The sequence below is a fragment of the Elephantulus edwardii genome, unplaced genomic scaffold (assembly GCF_000299155.1).
Source record: "Elephantulus edwardii isolate Elephantulus edwardi_28Jun2011 unplaced genomic scaffold, EleEdw1.0 scaffold00432, whole genome shotgun sequence".
Taxonomy (NCBI): Eukaryota; Metazoa; Chordata; class Mammalia; order Macroscelidea; family Macroscelididae; genus Elephantulus; species Elephantulus edwardii.
In genome coordinates this window covers 175,574-183,042 of record NW_006400182.1, presented here as the reverse complement: position 1 = coordinate 183,042, position 7,469 = coordinate 175,574, and positions in this window count along the sequence as shown.

The following is a 7,469-nucleotide window of genomic DNA, read 5'->3' as shown; positions in this document are numbered from 1 at the left end:
GGATTCTAGTGCAGCTTCTTGCCATTAGGTCCCTAGTGAGCTCTGTAGCTATTGCTGCTGCGTCTTTTTTTTTCTTCTTCTATTTTTGAATTTATTTTTATATTGGTCTCCACACAAAGTTAATTAAGTTCATATTCATTATTTTTCACACTGAATCGTTCCTCTTTCCTTTACCAATCCCTTCCTCCACTCACTAAATTGTGTGACCCTATATTTAAGGCCTCCACCTCACCACCTCATTCTCGTACATGCTCTACAATAAAGGTCCTATAAAGTATTTGTTTTTATGAGACTGAGTTAGTTCACTCAGTATAATCCTCTCCAGTTCTTCCCATGTTAGGTAGTAATTTACAAGTCATTGCTCCTGCATGCTACAAATATACATCATGTGAATGAATCATAATTTCTCAATCTATTCGGTTGTGATTGGACATTTGGATTGTTTAGATGTTCTTGCTATGGTGTATAATGCTCCTATGAACATCGATGTACAACCTCTGTTTGTGTCTCAGTTCTCCTTTTCTCAGGATATATTCCAGGCAATGGAATAGCTGGTTCATATGAATTTTCTATGTACAGCTTTTTGAAGAAACACCAAACTGCCTTTCAAGGTGGTTGTACAATTTTACAAGCCCACCAACAATGTATTGTAAGAGTTCCTATTTCATCACATCCTCTCCAAATATTACAACGTGATGTCCTGTTAAACTTTGCCACTGCTAAATTTTAGGTAAGGTCACACGAAAGTCAAGTATAGTCCAATTGTTTAATCTTCTCATCCCTAGGTTCAATATCTACCTAGAATTTATAGCCAGACATTATTAAGGAAAAAAGAAAGTGTTAATGACTTATAGTTATATGTAGAATGCACTGTAAGGAAACCATGAAATCAAACTCTGATCCTCCTCTCTAGAACTTATAGACATTTAACAGGTTGTGAGGATTTACCTTTCCCATATTGTAAGCAGTAATTAAATTACTCACTTCCAAAAAATACTTACTGAACAACTCAGTTCTTCCATACATTGGCTGACTAAAGGGTACAAAACAATTTTAAAGTCAGAGAATTGAGTGTGAAGTTTAGCATTTCTTTTGTTTAAAGGGAAAATTCAACTTTTGGGCCACATGGAATTCTAATAAGCTTAATGTAGAATTAATTAACCTTCAGATGACCATTCAAGATTATGTTTGTAAGAATGAACCTACTGGCATTGAGTTTATGGGTCAGTTCCAATGCATACTGATACTCCATGGAGTTCCTGTCCATGTTTAAAGGAAGAGATTGCCCATTTTCTCTGAGAAAGTGGCTAGTAAATTCAAATTTTATAACTCTCAGTTAGTAGTCTCATATACTATGCACTACAACAACAGGACTCTATTTGTAATATTGTTGTTATTGTTGTTAGGTGCTGTCGTGTCATAGACGACTCATAGCAACGTTATGAATGAAAGGCCTAAGTACTGTTCATACGTAGAGTTTCCAAAGGCAAGCCATTTCGGAAGTGGATGCCACTCCTGCTTCATTTGTTATATTAACTAGAAATTAAATGAGGAGTAACACAAAGGGGAAGTCTTACTGAGGTACAATCAATGAATACATTAAATCTAGATAATCTCAATTGTTTATTTTTTTGTGTGTGTGTCTCAAGTGAGTATTGGAGACTACCATGTAGTACCTAATATTCTTCCATCATTAATTGCTACCACAGCAAAAGGAATAGTTACCAGCTACTAAATATAGAAAGGAGTCCTGGGTCTCACTTTTTGGAATTTACTATGACTTATCTCAGCTGTGACAGCTGAAAGAAAATATAATAACAAAAGCCCAGTGTTTCAATTTTTACTTTTTTATTAAAAGTAGAAGAAATACCTTGATTGGTAGCATCAGGGTGGACGGTGAAGAGGTTGAGATTGTTCACAGCTTTAGTCTGCTTGGCTCCACAATAAACATTCTTGGTGTCAGCAGCCAGGAAATTAAGACATATTGTGATGGAAAAGTCTGCTTTTAGGGACCTCTCTAAAGTTCTGAAGAGCAACGGTTTGTCTCTGGAGACTAAGGCGCATCTGGTACAGGCCATGGTCTTTGCAATAACTTGTTATGCGTCAGAGAGCTGGACAATGACTAAGAAGGATAGAAGGAGAATTGATGCTTTTGAGCTTTGATGTTTGGAGAAGAGTGTTGAGGGCACCATGGACTGCTAAGAAAACAGGTTCATCCTGGAGAGTGTTAAACCAGGCTGCTCCTCGGAGGCAAGGATTCAGAGGCTTTGTCTGACATACTTTGGTTATGTTGTAAGGAGAGACCGGTCCTTGAAGGACATCGTGCTTGGTAGGGTGCAGGGCAGGTGCAGGAGGGGAAGGCCCTCTGGGAGTTGGATTGATTCAGTGACTGGGGCAATCGGGCTGAGTGTGTCGGAGACAATGAGATTGGCACAGGACAGAGCAGAGTTTAGAGCTATTGTACATAGGGTCGCTATGAGTCACAAACGACTCGACGGCACATAACAACAACAACAGAAGAAATACATAACATTTTCCCAGGTGTTTAAAATAAAGGAAGATTTTTCTCAGCCTGTTGTGTACCTCTCCAAGACTAAGGGGTTGTTGTTCATTTCTTGCCATTTGAATGGAGTGAAGAGAACTCATGAATACAGAATAAGAATTTTCTCTTCCATGTAGTTTTTTAAAGGCTCTTTTGACAACCTCTCACAAAATTGAGATGTGCTACCACTTAGAATGCTAGACTGTATTTAGCAAGAGGATTTACTTCAGCATTTTAAAATCTAATGTTTATTTTTCCATATGAGACTCTAAATACTCTCTTGACAGTACTGTTTCTATGTCTAATTGTAGAGTCTCAGTGGAGAGTATGAACTGAAGAAAATTCCAAACAGATGTTGCTGTAGTGTAAAAGCAAGGCTACTAAAGAGATAATGATGAATGCTCTCATCTGAGGACATATATGATACTAGATGTTGTCTAGGAAGCATCTTGCATCCCAAGGTAATCAATTGTTGCATAAGATTTGATAGAAATTACCTTTTATTAGACTCAGTAAGTCATATAGGTGCTTCATACTCTTCTTTCTTTTATTTCTTACACTTAATTTTTGTCCGTAGTGTTTATCTCTCACCATCCCAGTTTAAACTCCTCCATAAAGAGTTAAGTTGCCACAAACTTTATCTCACTGTAGACTTCTAAGTGAATATATTTATACATGTTCTGTGGTGTCATGAGCACTAGAATCAGTCAGGATAATCTTCTTTCCCTTGAAGAGCCTACATGTTATTTCAATGTAAATTCAGCTTAGAAAATAGATTTCCTCCCCCATGGTGACTCAAACCATGTATACATTAAAGACAACAACAATGACTACAGAAAAATATTTTCTAAATTAACTGTTAATGAGAAAATCCCAAGGTATTGTCAATTCACAGTCCTGTATTCACGAAACATGATGGCTTAGACATGCATGACCGAAAATGATGGCAGGTAGTAATGATGAAATAACAAGCGAACTAAGAGATATAAAAAAGCCTGTGCTTCACTGTATATGCCGAATGACAATCTCCAGAGACTTTGATTCCAAGGAGGAAGAATACAGAACGTCATAAAAATTAAGTCACTCAAGTTAAGTGGAGACCCCAAGGGCAGAGGCCAACATAGAGGTAGAAAGAAAAGCCATAGTACCAGAAAGACAGCATCCTCATAGATATATGGGTCACATAGAAAGCTCAGTGATAAAGTGGCCTTCTGACATAATGCTGAGCTGTACAGTCACACCTGTCTGCTCTCAAGACACTAACTAGCTTTTCTGTTCCCACTAGTCTAAATTATACACATTTTTTCAGACCAGTCCTCCTGAAAAAAAAATTCTGCAATATGAGGAAAAAGAAAGAAATACTCTGACTGGATTTTTGTAGCTTTGTTTTATTCAGATCCTAGTGTACATTATCTACAGCAATTTTTTTTTCTGGACTCGAGCTTGGTTTCACTCTTACCAGAATTCTCTTTAACATATTTTCCTCACCATTGCTACAGTGGAGAGGAGAAAATGTCAAAAGAAGTTACCTTGGGAGGGGACAAATCTACAACAATGAATGAATGGAAATCCAAAGCCTCTGTAAATTTTCACTGAAATTAATAACAAATTTAATTTTTTTTAAAAAAGAATTAAGTTAGAGTAAGGATGGCAATGGAACCACCTTACTTCTGTAACTTGATTTGTGCCACTATTAGAACCTCTACTCAGAATATTATTGCTTTTCGATTTTTGACTCATGCACCTTTAACTTGTTAGTTAAATTTGTATCTTCTAGGCTGCAACACTTCCATGATACATCTTCAAGGATATGAACATGTACGGCTAGGCACAATTGATAACAGTGCATCTAAACTCCAAAATTAATCTCCATAATAGTCTATGTGTTTCCTACTGCCAAAGGGGCCCTTTAGAGTAGTGAGAGAAGACCTTCACCCTGAAACCCACAGCGTCCCTTTTCAGCAGGAAGTAGCTAAGAGAATACGCCATCCCCTTTTCCTTATGAATCAGGGTGAAGTCTCTCTCAGGGAGGAGTGATAGGGGATGGCAATGGACACACTGACAAAGGAGATTAATCAGAACTGGCTTTGACAAGCACTGTGGCAATTGAACAATTAAAACAGACATGGTGGGAGGAAAGAAGAATGAACTGGGGATGAGGGTGGAGAAAACAGTGCAACAATGAATGAATGAAAACCCAAAATCTCTGTAAATGTTCATTAAAACTAATAAAAATTAATTTTAAAAAAGTTAACTGTAGGTGACAGGGGATGGGGGAGAGGATGTGCAATAACAAATAAAAATAAAAATTTGAAAAAAGGTAACTTTATTAATTTACAGCACAATTTTTATCAATATGATTGAGAATGAAAATTAACTTTTTTAAATTGTGATTTGAAAATGTAACTACTTTAACAGACACTTTCTTTAACACAGTCTGGGAAATGAAAAATTAGATTTGCATAAGATTGAGCCAATTAGGAAATAAGAGAGAATAAAATTCTCTATTAAGTGACAAAACATTTATTGGCACTATTTTGTTCCTGCTTTGTAATTTTACTTTGAAGCTCTTTCTCTATTGCTGCTGTGTTGCAGAATGTTAGGGAGGATGAGAAGGCCTCTGTCTAGGACAGGTCTCCTGAGCTCCAGACAGATGCAAGCCTCCCAACAGCCTTTATTGCAAGGTAGAGAAAGCTCCCCTGTGTTTAGCTGTACCAGATTGAGAAAGCTTGCCACCTGGGAAGACAGCTGCTGCATCTGTTGAGCTGGGAGTGGTCCACATGAGGCTGAGGTTCTCCTGACCAACCCACATGTCCCATGTCTGTAAGCCCACCATATTCAGTCTTCCTGAGTATATAGGTATAGTGCAGTCCCAATAAATTGAGCTGGATTGACTCTCTGATCCTCTCCCAGAGTGGTGTGTCTCCGTCATGCTTACTTCCATCAGCGTGTCGCTGTTAAGTTGTCAGCAAACTGACAGTGACATTGCTGGTCTCTACCTCTCCTTTAGTTACAGCAAGAAATTTGTGGGGAGTTTTAAGTAAGGTTAGATTGTTGTTGGGAAGCAAAACAAGTGAAGTATACAAAGAAATATATACATAAAATGATTTCTGTTTTTTCAAGGAACTTGTGGGGTCTCACAAGTTCAAAACCCATGGGTCAGGTGTCAGATTAGAGTTTTCTGGACTCAGCAGTGTGTAAGGGAGACAAAACCCAAAATTGGCTGTTAAGATTTCAAGCTGCTGGTATGAAGCTACGGGAGATAACAAATCCCAAAATCTGAAGGTCAGACAAGTTGCTAGTTTCTTTCCTGAGATAAGGAGGCTACAAGTGCGAATCAAGAGAAAACTTTGGCAGAACTTCAATATATGAAATACAGGCCACAGCCTTCAATAGAACTGACTTTCCATTTACTGGCTGCTCACATGAAATCACAAAATGGAGGATCATTACTCTATATTACACCATTGATAATTTAAAAAAAAAGAATACTGAAGCAATGAATCAACAGGAAACCACAAAAAATTTAAGCTGATTTTGGAGGATGATATGGAATGAGGGATATCATTGTTGGTGTCAGATGGATCTTGGCTGAACCAGAGAATATTTACATAAGTTTTATCAACTGTGAAAGGCATTTTTTTGGCTTTTTTTAAAGTAAAACTGGATTTGTATAATTTTATTAATTGTCTCAAGAAGTAAAACCATTTGCTCAGTTCTTTACAAAGAATGCCTCCAAATCATCATTGTAAATTATGAAAATGCATGCCTTATGTGATTTAACAAGTTATGGATAACACTGCAAAGAATGGCATAATAATTGATTGTACTCTGGTAGAATAAAAAAAGATAATCTTGAGCAGAACAAGATGATACTGTGTACTTTAAAATCAGAAAATTTGAGTGTGTTGACAAGATTATGTCTTTCACTATTACTGTTTAACCTTGTTGTTCTTGTTCTCTACCACTGAGTTAACTACAACTCATAAAAACCATATGAACAGTAGTAATTTTACTGTCTCAGTCTCTCCCATCCAGGATCTGCTCTGTCCCTCCATCCTTCCAAGAATGATGCCCTTCTCCAAAGACTGATCACGTCTTTGGTTATTGTCCAACTTTCTAATGCATAACACGTAATTTCAAAGACAATGACCAGGATCAGGCACACCTTCGTCTCCAGACAGACATCATTGCTCTTTAGCACTCTGGATAGTTCCCTGACAGGACATTTTCCCAATGCAATTAGTCTTTTGATTTCCTAACTCTGGTGCCAAGAGTGAATCTTTCTCTAATCCTGATGCCACATTCTTTCTCGTAAAGTCCACCCTCATAGATAATGCATTCCACATATAGATTGAAAAGGTATGGAGATAGGACACACGCTGACACACTCTATTTCTGATTTTGAACGATGCAGTGTTTGCTTGCTCTATTCTAAGGATTGCCTACTGGTACAAGTGTAGGTTTTGCATGAGCACAATCAGGTATTCTGGATTCCCATTCTTCTCAAGGTTAGCCATAATTTGTTGTGATCCACATAGTCAAATGCTTTTGCATAGTCAACAAACACAGATAGACATTCCTCTGGTACTGCTTGCTTTCAGCCAAAATGCAACTGATATTTGCAATGATATCCCCAATGCCACGATTGCTTATAAACCCATCTTATATTTCTGATGATTCTCTATCAATGTACTGTTCCATATCTTCAGCAGGATTTGGCTTACGTGTGTTATTAGTAATGTTGTTCAATAATTTTCACATTATGTCGGACCAACTTTAATTCCATCTGGAATAAATATGGAATTCTTCTAGTCAAGTTGCCAGGTAGATGCCCTCCAAATTTATTAGCAGAGCCTGGTGAGCACTTTTAGGGCAGCATCTTTTTGTTGAAATGTGTCAATTGATATTCTATGAATCCCTGGGG